We start from the raw sequence: 15,579 nt of genomic DNA, 5'->3' as shown, positions 1-15,579 counted from the left end.
GGTTTATGAGGGTGCGAGTAAGTGTGTGTGTGTGTGTGTGTGTGTGTGTGTGTGTGTGTGACTATAGTTTAAATTGATTTAGAGTATCCCAATGGCGCTTTTCGCCACAAATTCCCCCCGAATGTCACTGTACGATTAGCACATTAAATACATAACACACCAGTACACATTTAAATCATCAGTGTCAATGTATATGTTTGTAAGTGTACAAATGTAACCAGAAGGACCCTCACAGGTCCATGTGGTTACATTTGTACAATCTCAGATTTAAATTTACATCCTGGTTTTCACGGTGGATCTTATGATGGCTCCTAGTTTCAGGCCCATAAAAGCTTAGAAAAACATCCACAAAATGTTCATTATTGGCAGACAGAGCAGTGGGGTCTGTACCCAGCATTATAATGTAGTGCCTCCACCAGTAGACTCACCTACATATCAGGTTAGGCCTTTCACAGTTTTGCTGCTAGACATGGGGACTTTGAAAAAACAGCGGGAGGGAAACGTGACTTTGCATGCAAAAGTGTGAATTATACTGATCTTTTTTATTGTTGGAAGAAAAAAAAAAGAGAAACCGGTGCTGTGAGGGAGGAAATTAACAACATGCATGACTTTTTGTGAAGAAAATAAACAACGCTGCTTTTGTTGGATAGGTTTTGTATTATTGTTATTATTTCATTGTTAGAACAGCAGTGTCCTGCTAAAAGTATTACACCGTAAAACCAAAACAGATGAAGTAAGACAGGACTCATATCTTGCTCAGCACTGAACATTCCTGCTCTGTGACGATGATGAAGATGATGATGACTGACAATAAATGGGCAAAGAGAAACTGACTCTACATCCTAGCCACAGGTTTTAGCCCCATGATTTACAAGAACCCAGACAGCCTACTCACCATCTAGCAACCTTCCCTCCTCTCAGCCTGAAGAACATCCAAGGCACATGTGGACAATACAAGCAGGGAAACAATGGACCAGTACTACATACAGTACTTCCTGTCCTACCTAAACGTACTCTGGAGAAACATTTAATCTGACTGTCACTGTCTGATAGTTTATCTGTCTGTCTGTCCGTCTGATTGACCACCCTACTACAATTGCACTCCCAGAGATTGCAGTGAGAGATTACCTTTTTGGTGAACCTCATCTTTTTTTTAAGTGGCCTTACCTTTCACTAAAAATGAGACACTTGGGGACAATGCGGGGTGGGAATGTTTTGGTTTTTAAACTTTCTGTGTATCGTTGTCAGGCGTGTTGTCATCAAGGCACCATTATGTCACTGAGGACACTGGGCATCTCTTGTTTAGTGCTTTTAGCTGGTGGAGTCTCTATTATGTCAAGGCTTCTGTGCCTTAAAATGTTGCCCTCGCAGTGTCAGTGTCAGATTTAAAGCTGAACAAATTGTTTCCATTTGATTGATATACAAGGCTGTAGTTGTCACATCCATGAAAGTTGTAGATTTTAGGGGTGAAGCTTGTTTGAGTGAACCGATTACTATTCAAAAGTCAGTGTTGTTCCTCAAATAATGTCTTTTCTCCCATTTCTCCATTGTGTTACCATGCTTGTTGGTCTCTGTTGCCGGAGCTCAGACCCCTCAAACTCCTCCCAGCCCTATGACTTTGTCCTGCCTCCAACAAGCTGCAAAGGTTATACATTTGCAAAACTCATGTACGTTTTTATTACATATGGCAACAAACAGCCCTGATTCTGAATGGGGAGGTCCTCTGAGGACTCTAGATAGACTACATGCACTTCCTGTTTCCCTGGATATGACATATTAAAGGACAATTTACCTCCTACCCCTCCCAATTATTTTGTATATGTATGAATTATACTCTGTGTGTGCCTCACTTCTGTGTGAAATTCAAAAAGATGAAACAAAACAAAAAAGGTGATGGTGGACAATGGGATGTGGAGATTTAAAATGAGTGGATTGGGTGGGGGGCATTACAGGAGAGGGGGGTAAAACAGTATGTTGGTGAATTTCTGATCACATCATTTAAGTTGCCTGTTCTTTCTTGTAGCCAACCATTGAAGATAACAGGATTCAAGAATACAATTTACAATGTTCTAGCTCTAGACAGGTGTAGCACATGTGTGACTGTATTAATTTATGAAACCAAAATGGTAACTGTGAATTATGTATTTCTTTGTGCATTTTCTAAAGTGGGGGAGCTGGTGGTTGGGACACAGCAGCAGCTGATGCTTGTGTCCCAGACTTCTGTTTTTTGGTGGAATATAATGGAAATTATCAGTTTCCAAAAAAAAGGAAAAAAACTAAAAAATATGACTATATATTTTTTTTCTTAAGCAATACATTTCAGTGTGACTTGTGATAGAACATTTTTCTTTTTTTAGGTAATAAATAAATAAAACAAAACAAGTACGTCAAGTTGTCTGTGTGTGTATTCATTACCAGCTCGTTCAGTGACACCAAGTTTGAGGTATTGAGTGAAAGTTTCTGCTCAGCGTAACGTTTCATATAATAATCTATTTCTCATACAAAATGGATCTCTTCAGTAACCAGATATGAACAGTATATGTATGAAACTATGGAGAGATGCTAAGACCTACATTGATAAAGTATCTTCTTACCTCAGTATGCCTTACCATCACATCAAAACTCAAAAAGGGGGGGGGGGGGTGATTGGAGTATAGGCCTACTTGCTGCTTGACTTAAGAGTAATGGGTTCAGCCTTGGTTGGGTCGTTGGGGTATGTATGCAGGGTTCAGGGGTGGATATTGGGGTATGGTGGAGGCACCCTCAAGATGACTTGAGTCAGAACTAGCAGCAGTGTTCTCCACAACTGTCAGTAGCACTGCATGGTCTCAAGATAAAAGGGAATAATGAAATGGAGTGACAGACTGGAGATGGGGGGGAAAGCAGAAAGGAGAAGAAGCAAATGGAACATATCATGTGAAATCTGCTTCCTGACACATACTAGAGCAAAGGGTTTCTTTTAAGCTCTCGTAGCCTGGTCTCTTGAACGTGGCAACGTTCAGAACATTGCAGCTTGACTTGGAGCGTCAGGAAGAGCCAGATAGAGACTTGAACTTGAAATGATACGTCTCCTGTGTATGTCAAAGCACCGCTCAGATAGAGCCCCAATCACACAGAATATTCTGCATACTGTCATATGGTGAAGTAGCCTACTGTAGCAATGAAACAAGAAAACAGACAGCTGCAGCAGTTACGCATTATGACAACTTCATGCAATGCTCTATTTATGTACACTGTAACCTTCTCAGAGTACAGGTCCATTTGATTACATTGTAGAGCATATACAGAGTTAAATGAACATTAACTGTGTAGCCCATTTGCTCCTTCAAAGTGATTGTTGTAGGCTGCAGTGTTAAGAATGAGAAACACTTCAAATAGTCCAAAATGACATTTTATATTTCTAGTGCAATGACAATCATGTTCTGTTTAAGAGTGGGCATCACAATATAAATAGGCTACCCACAATTGTATAAGCACATGTAGTGTAGGCCTACCATGTAATTTTATAGCCATGGGAGTAGTAGGGACAGAATTGAATGGTATAATGAATATTTCTGTCAGGTCAGAAAAAAACCAAACCCCCTCAGCCAACTGCAAAGCCAGATTACTCAAAAAGATGTGCTAAAACATTTATCTGAAATTAGATGAAATGTCAAAAGCTAATTCTTTTTTTCCTTCGTTTTTTTTTGCCTACTCTCCTCACATTGTTTTTTCTTTGAAAAAATAAGTTTCCATGTAGCCTTCCGACCTCATAGCTGAACTCTGCCCTCACCACAATACCACCACACCTATGTATTTAATTTATTTGTTTCGCTGCAAGAGTGTGTACCATTATACTCCAGGGCAGGACCATCATACAACTATGTTGTATGAATTTTCGGCGGGAACCACCTTCATAATACGAGGTTCCCATATAGAGGATATGCGCATGCTTAAAGTGAATGGCACATCGAGTGGCAAATCGAGTGGCAAAGAAACATGCAACATGAGTTTAACATTGCTTAATGTTGTTTAATGCAATCAGATATGACTTTTCTGTTTGGATGCATGGGCTGTCAAGGCCAGAAAGTATTTTTTTGACACTCAGTAGGCATTCCTGCATAACTTCCGGGTTTGATGATGATGTCACACGCATATCCTCTATTATGGCGAAGTATGGCTTTATTCCTGCAGTGCTATTATAGCTTTCACGCAAGGTCAAGGCAGGCAAGAAGACATGACGGTTTATTGTTTACTATTTGTGGACTGAACCTTACTAACCTCGCATCACCAGTCTTTCCACCTCGGAGGAAAGCCTGGTATTCGTTACTGAAGGCCCATATGATCCGGTCTAGACCACGCCTACTGAAAAAAAAAAAAAAAAAGCATCCTCTTTCCGGTTTTGTCGCGATCCGGTTTTGCGGTGCCGCTTTGTTTTGGTTCCCCAATCCCTATTTAAATGGAATAGAATTTCCCCGTGGGATAATATGGATAATACAGACGCTAAATAGTCTCTGGAAAGTACACTCACATTTATATTTAAAAAATAAGCTAAACTACGCCGTATCAAGGATTTTGGGGACGGACCTATTTTGGGGTGAGACGTCTTTCCGGTTTGTCGCGATCCGGTCGCTTTTCTTTTTTTTTCCGACCGGATCATATACCCGAAAAGGAATGCTGCCCAGGCTAGAACCTTACATAGGCCTACATCCCGCTTTAGCCTAATGTGGAAACAAAGTAGTCTATTTATTTACTAAAACGTGACGTTGTGAAGAAGAGGAATGTTTAAACTGTTGCTAAGTTATTATCAGCCTCCTGATATGTGTCCAAACTCCAGAGTAAACATGAAAGCAATCAATAGACGACTACCACCTGTGGTGCCTGTGGCGGAACGACTTGCAAAAGGACATGTTCATTGTGTCATCTGGGAGAGACTACCAAAGGTAAGCTGAAACTACACTAAACATTAACTTGGATGTTGGCTATTGTGTATAGACTAGCAAAGTAACCTATCACACTTCCCCCCGTTTGGGTATGTGATTTGTGTTAGCCAGTGGTGTAAGTAACTCTGTTTCAAGTAAACGTCTGGAATTCAAAGTGTGTAGGCCTACTTAAAAGTACAAACGTATTGGCATCAAAATGGACTTCAAGTACCAAAAGTAAAAGTACTCATTATGCAGAATGTCCCATTAAGTTTTCAAAATGTATACAAATCTTTTGAAAATAGCAGCTCACAAGCGTTGTGAGCTTGTAGATCTGCTATTTTCAAATAGCTGAAGGATATAGGGATAAAGTGGTTAATGCATGTTTTGTAATAATAATATTACATTACATAAGTTTTCAAATAATTGTAGTTCAGTAAAAAATACAATATCTGAGATGTAGTGGAGTAGAAGTAAAAGTACAGAAAAGTGTAAATAATCCAGTAAAGATTTCTCAAATTTGTACTTAAGGACAGTACTTGAGTACATGTACTTAGTTACTTTTCACCACTGCTGACTGACTGACTGACTGACTCTATCCATAATATCTGAAGTGAAACAGTCAGAATTTATCCTATTGTCAAAAAACAGCAATTCCAAATTGTACCAGTCAGTCAGGCAGAGGGGCCAAATTGCCTTGTTTACAGATAGCACAGATAATGGCCATGGACTAGAAATGTGTGACTGACAGCCCTTCCGTCTCCCTGCCCTCTTCCCTCCACCAACATGGATTCTGTTAATGAAAGCCTCCTACTCAGTTTCCTTCTCAACACAAGCAAATACACCTCCCCCGTTTGTCCCTGGCCTGTCAGGAATAGAAGCACAGCCTAGACGTTTGATATGAGAGAGAGATGGAGAGAGAGAGAAAGAGACAGAGATTCATTGTCCTCTGTCTCTCTCTCTCTCTGAGGGTACATGTCTTGGGCACAGTTGCTTGACTTGCTTCACTTTAAAAACATATAAAAAAAAGTGAGAAGCCTGTGAAAGATTAGCATATTGATGAGATCCATTTATTAGCTCACTGACACTCATTCATTTCCCACTATTAAAGTGTGACAGCATAAGATGCTGAGGCCTGGAAGAGAGGAAAACCTGTTTTGAGGATTGGTCAATTCTAGTGGATTGAACACATAACTTTGAGTGCCTCCGAGTTCCAATAAAACACTCTGAGAAGACTTTTTTTTTCAGCGGTCTCTCTGTAATTAAAATGCCAGTATAATGTTAAACGTTGCTTGAATCAGTTCACGTTTTACATTTGCATTGCAAATATGCAGGCGTACGTAAAGACAACTCTTGCATTTAGAATCATCCTGGAGTCAATTGAAGCTACAAGTTTAGCCAAAACTAAATTGCTGGCTATTAAGGTTAAACAATAACCCATGTAGGGCAGTATAAAGGAAAACAAACACTGGAGAGGGAATAAAGTATGCCTGCCAATATGGAGCTTTAACGGATAGGGGTGACCCTACCACCTGTCAGTTCAAAACAAACAGAACCTTACCACAACACATCAAGACATGTAATGAACAATGAATGTAGTAACATTCTATTGTTGAGCCACATCTAATCAGAATGCCTTGCTGCTTGGCTTTGCATTTTATTGCATGTACAGTACAGAGGGCAGGAGACTTTCGTGAAGTTGATTAATTCATACACAGTCAAATCCTCAGTGTTCATTTATACGTTTATTGTAACTCAGTTAAATTAACACTCAGGATTTTACAGGGTAGGGTCTACAGTCATACCATAACAATCAAAGAGCGTTTATTCAGAGAAGTGGCTGCCTATTTCTGGATATCTCCTCACTGTCAGTCTCAGCCTCGACTCTGTTTTGCTTACCGCAAGTTTGCTGTGAGAATATGATTGCCTGTGCCAAGAATCAGAGAGAGAGAGAGAGAGCGAGAGAGGGCGAGAGAGAGAGAGGTGGAGAGAGAGAGAGGGGGAGAGAGAGAGAGAGACTGTTCACAGCTGCCACCACAAACTGAAACCCTGTGGCTCTGGGATGTATAGGAGTTCCACAGAGTTGGGGTTTCACACGTTACGCCAAGTTGTGTGATCTCAGATAATGTGCATTCAGCTGTATCCTACTGTCACACACTTTGGCTCCATGTACACACATACGCACACACACACACACACACACACACACACACACACACACACACACACACACACACACACACACACACACACACACACACACACACACCCCTGCTTGACTATAACGGAAACGATACGGCAATGCTAACAAGTCAAGTAAGCAACTATGCAATCACATGATTTCTTCCAATCATAATGAAAGTTTAATACTCTGTGGTTTGCATGGGTGTGCGTGCCGTGCAGTACATCTCTGTATCAGTTTGTCAATAAGGACAGTCTTGTTTCTTGTTTTTATGCCTAGTTGTGTATTTTGTGTTGATTGATACACATCATTTTAACCACTTGAACCCCAGCATGCCTATTCTGGGGGGAACCTTCGCCAAAAATCGCTGATCTACAAGCTCAGCTTTTTTCATAGAAGACATTTAATGTACAGCGAAAACAGAAAGTAGTAGTACTAGTATAGAGCCCTGAGGTCAACCAAGTATAGGGTTGAAGTGGTTTAGGGATCTGTTTTCCTTGCAGTGTCAGATGCATTTAGTCAGATTTCCTTTCCCTTTACTTAGCTAATAAGACTTTTGTATAAATGAAGAAGTTGTAGATTTGAGCTCGTTTGAGTGAATTATGGGTGCAACAGTTAATCAAACTAATTGATTTAATGAATCCAATATAAAAAATGGCATGATGCAACAATTAGAATTGTTTTCGCTTTTATTCATTGATATATACATGAAAAAATATATTGATTAATGATTAATATGATAAATAATCAATAGAATAATCGTCAAGATAATCAATAGTTGCTGACCTAGAGTGAATCAATTTTAGGCTACTAATTAACTACTAGCAGTACTAATTAAAAGTCTGCATTGTTCCTCAAAAATCATCTTTTCTCCCATTTCTCCATTGTGTAAAATAGGCTATCTGTGTTGACTGAACCTCATATACCCATAGGGTTAGATTCCCATCTTACATAAGGCCGCAAACAATGTCTTTCATTTTCTGATGAAGGCCCCAGCATCTTCACTTCTGTGAAATGAACACACTGAAGAGCCATGTTCTTAAGGTCAGGGCATAATCATTGGAGCTCTGCCTCACAATGTCCTCTTCTGTACAGACCTTGAGCCATTCACATGGTCAGCAGGGACCTTGTTGTCTTTTGTCTATTTTTGTTTGTTCCCTACGCAGTTGAAAGCGAAGAATGCCGCTCTATTTGAAATATTACCTGATGGATATTTATGCAGCTGTGAGGCCGTGAAGAGAACCTTTGATATCTTTTCAGCCCCCCCCAACACACACACACACACACACACACACACACACACACACACACACACACACACACACACACACACACACACACACACACACACACACACACACACACACACACACACACACACACACACACACACACACACACATTTCCTCTGTGATGCCCTGAACAGGCTTGCACTGGGTCGGTATAGGACACAAAAGCAGGCGTTCAGCTGTCCATCCCTATCACTGTGGAACTGACCCCAGAGCTTGACCTTTTGACCCCGAGGGAAATGGCTGAGGGGTCATGGTTAAAATAAACTCTAAAACCTGGGTAAACAGGATGTATACACCCACCCAGACATATGGTGCTGTTCATTAGTCAAACGTCTCTGAATGTCCAGAAATGGGGTAGATCTTTGGAGAAACCATGTAAGGTAGCTTGACCTATAATGTTAGACGCAACAGCTTACAAAACCAACCAGCTTTATAGCAGAAAGAAAAAAGGCATTAAAATCTAGTGCATGTAAAGTTCAAGAGGCTCAAATTGCCTGGCAACAAAACAATTCCTGAAACTCTGCGAGAGAGGTATTTAATCAAATGGCCCTGCTATTTATTTCTATAAAAAGGAAAATAATTTGTATAATCAGTTAAAAAGGTCAACAGGAGGGATTACAGCACATTCAGGTTTGACATCTTTGCTGATCAGTGTGTGCATACACAGTATGTGTGCATGTGTGCCTCTGTGTTTGTAGGTGTTTTTAAACACTTAGAGACCCAGCTTGGCATCCCTATTTTGGAGCATAAGCAAACATTTTCAAAATACAAAAAAAAAATCAGATCTGCAGGGTTGTGATCAATGTGATGCAATCTTTTGCACAACACTGTTGTACGATGAAGTATAAAATAGGGCTTAAGTAGTTACAGCAATATATACAGTGGTGCAAAGTAACTAAGTACATTTACTTAAGTACAATGTTGAGGTAATTGTGGTAAATTATGATATTATAAAACATACATTAACCACTTTAGCCCTATTTCATACATAGGCTATTTGAAAATAGCCGATCTACAAGCTCACAACGCGTCACGATGCAACGCGTTGTGAGCTTGTAGATCTGCTATTTTCAAATATTTTAGTACTTTTACTTTTGGTACTTTAAGTACATTTTGATGCCAATACTTTTGTACTTTTACTCAAGTAAATTGTGAATTCTGGACTTTAACTTGTAGCAGAGTATTTCTATATTGCAGAGTACTTTTTCCACCACTGGCAATATACCTGTAGGTAGTGTTGGACAGATTATACATTTTTGTCCCATGTGTCAATTGTCATAAAGTAACCCTAATCCATAATATTGTCGTTCCCTGATGCCACTGTTGCTCCCTGTGTGTGTGTGTGTGTGTGCGTGCGTGCGTGCGTGCGTGCGTGTGTGTGATGTGATGTAGGTCAGAAGTCTGTCTTCCACCTGCTCAGTGTGTAGTAGTGGTGGTTGCTTACTTGCTTACGACTTATAGCTGTTGGGAGGTTTTTGACAACTGTCATGTGTCAAATGTTCTTTTAGTTGAGATCTTTTTGAGTAAAAGATCAGGAACTGAGCTGCTGCAGTTGCTCCAGTGACCTTTTAGCAGCTGTGGTGGAGAAATGGGCTGAGCCTCACTCATGTCATCCTCTCTCTTTCCAACAGTGCTTGCTGATGTTCTTATGAGCTCTGACAAAATCTTTAGGTTACGAACGTAACCCCTGTTCTTTGAATATTATGAGCAAGATATTCGCTTATGGGAGATTGGGAGAGCGCCCTCTGAGAGTGTACAAATGAAACCAAATGGACCCGTTAGGGTCCAAGAATATTGAGCGAGTAATATGATAAAAGAACAAATGTTATTTTTGAAACATTTAGATTAACCCATTAAGACCGGGAAATGCATCTGTGTTATTTTCAGATTTCTTTGGCTTTTCAAAAAATAGCAGATATACAAGCTCATGGCACTCTGTGCCGTGCTATGAGCTTGCATATCTGCTATTTTTCGAATAGCCAAAGAAATCTGAAAATGACACAGATGCGTTCCCCGTATTAATGGGTTAAGTTAAAGGATCTAGCCTACACCATGAATTTAAAATATATATATATATTTAATATCATATTGTTTATGTCCCTCAAACGTTTTTCAAAAGGTTTGAGCCTAAATCAAGCTTCAGATATACTCATTCCAACTAACTTCTCTCTGGCTTATAAAGCACTTTCACCTGCAATACCACATTGTCCTGTTTGGCACAGGGCGCTATTGAGCCAGTTTGTATGCATGTTATCTCCTGGTTCTGTGTGGAAAATGTAAAAAAAAATAAGAAAAAAAAGTTTTTTAATTATTATTATTATTCTTTTAACTGAAAAACGGGAGGGATTGTACCCTGAGGTGACGTCACGTCAGGGTGCAAATCAGTTTGGCCTGTTTTGAGACCAATTTACAGAAAACCCGAGATTTGCTGTGAAAGCCTGAGTGTTCAAACTGGGGTATTTTGGGGGATAGAAGAGAGGTAGGGGAGACCAAAAACACACAAAAAAGAAGAAAAAGTTCAAATTCATGGTGTAGTCCCTTTAAGGGACATTACTCCAAATCACCCCAAATTGTAGTGGCAAAGCCGAGCAATAGGAAGTGGCCTTTGGCCCAGAAGTATAATATTTTTTGTTTTCATTATATGCTCTGTGATGATGATGATGTACAGTATACTCATGGCAGTATTGCGCAGCACTTCACACCACACGGCCCACATCATAACACTGTATACAGTCATCAACCGTGTCCAGCTTAACATCATACGTGCAGATTATCACAGTCCAATCCAAACCAGGCCAGCATACACACCATAGTGCAAAATAGCCTTGCTTTAGTTCAGATTCTCCAGAGCCTCGCTGTGAGACACACAGGCTTGTTGCCTAATTAGGTGTCTGCCTGAGTTAATCACGAGAGGTGTTCCGTTGCTGCTCTGTGCTGACCATGCCCTGCTGTACAAACGATGTGATTTATCGCGCTCTGTGCTCAATGAAAAGGGCAGGCCAGCGGTTTGGATGCTCTCCAACAGGTGTTCAAGCCCGACGGGTCAGGGAGGGCACTTCGGAGGAGGGATAGAGTGCAAAGAGTTGAGCTGAAAGAAGGGTGGATTGCATTTTTGCGTCCCAGAACTGACTCCACTCTCCTTTCGCTCCTTACCACCACCCCCACTATAGCTCTATCCCTCCTCCAGGGCAAGCGACATTCAAAAAAAAAACCTGTCCGTCGTCCAGTCTTCTCGGCCCCTGTCAATGAATGTGGCAGTGTGAGTTATGGAATGGCTTTACGGTGTGCTGAAACAGCTGAGGTCATTGATACAGACAGAGTGCATGCCGGGCCTGTGCGCTGAATGTAAACGAGCTGGCCCTTATCCAGTCAGGAGCTGAGCTGGGGGACTGCATGGGGTTAAGGCTGATCTTGTCTGCCCCTCCTTCTTCTCAGACATCATTCAGGCAGGGCAGGGACCCTGCTAACCAACCCCAAAGTATTTGGGACAGTAGTCATGCTTTAACACATTCAATCCGGGAACGCATCTACAAATGTCTTCTAAATCCTTACAGGTGTCTGAAAAACGTATGTTGCTTTATCAGTGGTGCTCAAACTTTTTCATGTCAAGGACCCCCAAAATTATATGTATTTGGCCACTGACCACCATCTCAAAATATTCAGTTCCAGGGACCCCCAGAAGCAAAGATTTGAGTTACAAATGTTCGCTTTAAAAATATATATATTCAAAGATTTGCAAAAATGTTTATGATTTTTCAAAAAATAGCAGATTTACAAGCTCATAGCGCCGCGCTATGAGCTTGTAAATCTGCTATTTTTTGGTAATAATGGTTATAGCTCAAATCTAAAATGACACGGATACCGTTCCCGGATTGAATGGCTTAAGAGAAGGACTGGGATTCATTTGCAAGATTATAAATACCAGCTGTTACGTTTTTCTTCTTTACATAAAGTTGACTTTTAGCCTATCCATGTCTTTCTTTCTTTCTCTCTCTCTCTCTCTTATCTCTTTGGACAGATTCAGGTTGCATTTGTCATTGGTTCACTATATTTTCCACTCAGTCAAGGTAAATTCCAAAACTCCCGAATGCCTGAGAGACGTGAAATGATTCCTGCAAAAAGAACAAGAGAGAGAGTCAGGGTCATAGTGAGAGAGATGTCCTATTTAAAAAGAGGATAGTTATTTGTTGGAGGTTATCTTGTTAGCAGAGCCAAAAGTAGGTTACTCATGCTGGGAAGTGGGATCATGTATTAAAAAAAAGAAAAAGAAAAGTACCCTAGCATAATTTACAATAAGATCAAGTAACAGATTCTGACCCAGAATAAACCACTTAATGCTTCATCCTTTTTTTCCCAACATTCCCTTGAAATACCATGTCAAGTAGCCTAAACATTTACATTCCATGCAAGCTGTGAGTGGCGATAATTTTGTGCAAATGGGTGTGTAGTTGAGAATGCTTGATAAGAGGCATGGGGCAGGGCATAGAATTCATTGTGTCTACCGTGTACCATGAAGGCCTGTGCTTGTATGGATTTTTAAAGCAGTGGTATTTGCATGTGCTTGTGTGCGTATTGTCTGTATGTGTACACGCGTATGTGTATGGGGAACGCGCGCACGTGCGCGTGTGAGGGGTTGCGCGCTTGTGTGCGTGAGCGCATGCATGCACACTCTTAACATTGTTTGTTTAACTTGGGGGAAGCCCTGCGCTTGTTGTTCATAAAACCCCATATATGGTATTGTAAACACCAGTGCTTCGTAACTCCTCTGGAGCACGAGCAGCACCAAAAAAAAAAAAATGAATGAACACAGGAAGACCTGCTCTGGCAGGAAGTGGTGGCTGCTGCCATGGTAACAAACTGAAACCATAAGCACTAAGCAGCAAGAAGAGGCTCGCCTTTCTCGTAGCCTTGACGTCATTTCTAGTACGCTGAGACTAAAAGGCAGCAGCTGCATAAGACATAAAACAAACAAAGACGCGGGGAACTTTGAGATGCTTACAGAGAATGATGAGAGCCACGCCAAATATTTTGACAAGATTGTCCTTGCAAGAAAATTGTTCTACTGGCAAAAAACCCACATATTCCCCACTGAACTGTATGCTATCAAGCAAAACACTGGTGTTAAGAGCCGTTTTAACAGTGTTGGGAATAAACATAACATCTGTACAGAAGTGTGAGCGATGGAGATGGAAATATGGAGAAATAAGATAGCACTATCTTCACCAAAACATTCTGAAAGTGATGTTGAACTTGGGTAGAACCTTGGGTTGCTATAGCTATCTGGTCATGATATAAGTTCAAATATTGTCAACTATTATCTTCAATTGTTACTTCTGTGCTTTGTGAGTGGGGAACACGGAATAGCATTACGTTCACTCTCAGTGCATAGCAAATCAAGTGTCTAGGTAGTTCAGTCGGTAGAACTCTCACTTTTGGACCATGAGCTTCTGGCTTCAAGCCTGGCAAACCCGATAATCTTAATAAAATCCTGTAGTGTGTGATGCACCATTATTTTAAAATCTTGATTTTTGATTTGAAAACCTGTTGTCTGAGCCCTGCTTAAATGGAAAGAGAAGAAAATAAGTCACTCATGGAGGAGCACCAGATAAGGATGATTGAGTCAATACCGTATGTCACAGGTACATATTGTCAAGTTAAATTAGCACTCCGGATTTTGCAGTGCAATCAAAATAATGATGAAAGTGAAATTTTAGAATGATTTTACAGTGAGAAAATATAATACCAGAAACCAGGCAATTATCACCACCATGCTCTGAAAGGGTGTTGGAAGAGAAGGCAATTTGTGGAACGATGGAGAATAGTAAACACCCCTTTATGCATGCATGTGTTAGCACCTAGCGGAAAAAGTGCCAAAAGCAGATCACATGCTGCCAGAAATTTGAGGTCATGCCTTAAATAAGTCATAAGATCTGTGATACCTTCAGGGCTGACACAGTTTATATTATGTGAAGTGCTTCTGCAAGACAGTATGTTTAAATTACAATTATAGCTATATAGTAAGGAATAATTAATTGCATGACCGCCCACCTTCTTCTACTTGGTACACAAACAACATAATAAAATACAGTACATGCATGCATACATGTTCATTAGCGTTAATTCGTTTTTCAAACTATAACACGACAAACTCAAGAACTAGGGTTGTCCGATATTGGCTTTTTTACCGATAACCGATATACCGATATTGTCCAACTCTTAATTACCGATACCGATATCAACCGATACCGATATATGCGGGGATTATTGTGATTAGGGTAAGCTCAAATTTCATATCACACACACCATATACAGTAAGAACTCCTGTAACTTATTTATAAAGCAAAAAAAAAAAAAATTTTTTTTTTTCAAAAACCGATACCGATATTTTCCCGATATCAATTTTTATGCTAATATCGGCCGATAATATCGGGAGGCCGATAATATCGGACATCCCTATCAAGAACATATCATTTTCTCTTGCTAGCATGAATCTCAGTAAGATTGAATAAAAGGTGTTCAGTGGTAAAGTGCCTGCCCACCACCACGGAGGTTGTGGGTTCGAATCCACCGTGTTGCGTCCAGCTTTGTCGAGTGTCTATACGAACACAATTGGCCCGTGTTCAGGGGATGGAAGCTGGGCAGGGAGGGTGATATCGCTGCATGTAATTCTACGGGCTGGGGCGGCACCTGTCAGCGGCCAGGGAGTGTTGGGCGGGAGGAGTAGGACGAAGGCTCTACAATACATCCTCCCGGTGGGGGCTCCTCAATGGCAGGTGTAGTCAGTAGGATACAACAGCAGTGATAACACACACATGTGTGTGGGGAGGAATTAATTGGCATAACGACTAAATTGGGCAGAAAAAAGGCTAAAAATAAGAAAAGAAAGATTGAATAAAAGTGAAAATACCAAGCTGACAAAATGGCCACCCGCTTGTCTCATCATATATGTCATTGCCTGTCCTTCTGGGAGTAGCTAGCGCTCGGCCAAACACTCCTAGGACTGGAAAATATATGAATACTATATTTACATTGTGATATGAGACCAAGGGCGATACTGTGGGTGCCTCGGGGCTAAAGCACCCAGGGGAAATGACTAGCACCCATCACAAACTCATCACAAAAAAAGAAGGAAAAAAGAACCTCCGACATCTTCACTTCATGGAGTACATTTTGTGTACCAAATTAACCAAAATTAACCGCATTA

At 40.6% G+C, this 15,579-nt stretch overlaps 1 protein-coding gene across 1 annotated transcript in view; it reads right to left on the bottom strand.

The window, feature by feature from the left end:
- Nucleotides 1-15,579, bottom strand: part of hcn2b (hyperpolarization activated cyclic nucleotide-gated potassium channel 2b) — a 354,462-nt gene that overhangs the window by 298,810 nt on the left and 40,073 nt on the right. The window lies entirely within an intron of this gene.

This window comes from Gymnoscopelus microlampas (assembly GCF_963454915.1).
Source record: "Gymnoscopelus microlampas genome assembly, chromosome: 9".
Lineage (NCBI taxonomy): Eukaryota > Metazoa > Chordata > Actinopteri > Myctophiformes > Myctophidae > Gymnoscopelus > Gymnoscopelus microlampas.
Note: the sequence above shows the minus strand (reverse complement) of the source record. Positions and strands in the feature narration are given on the sequence as shown.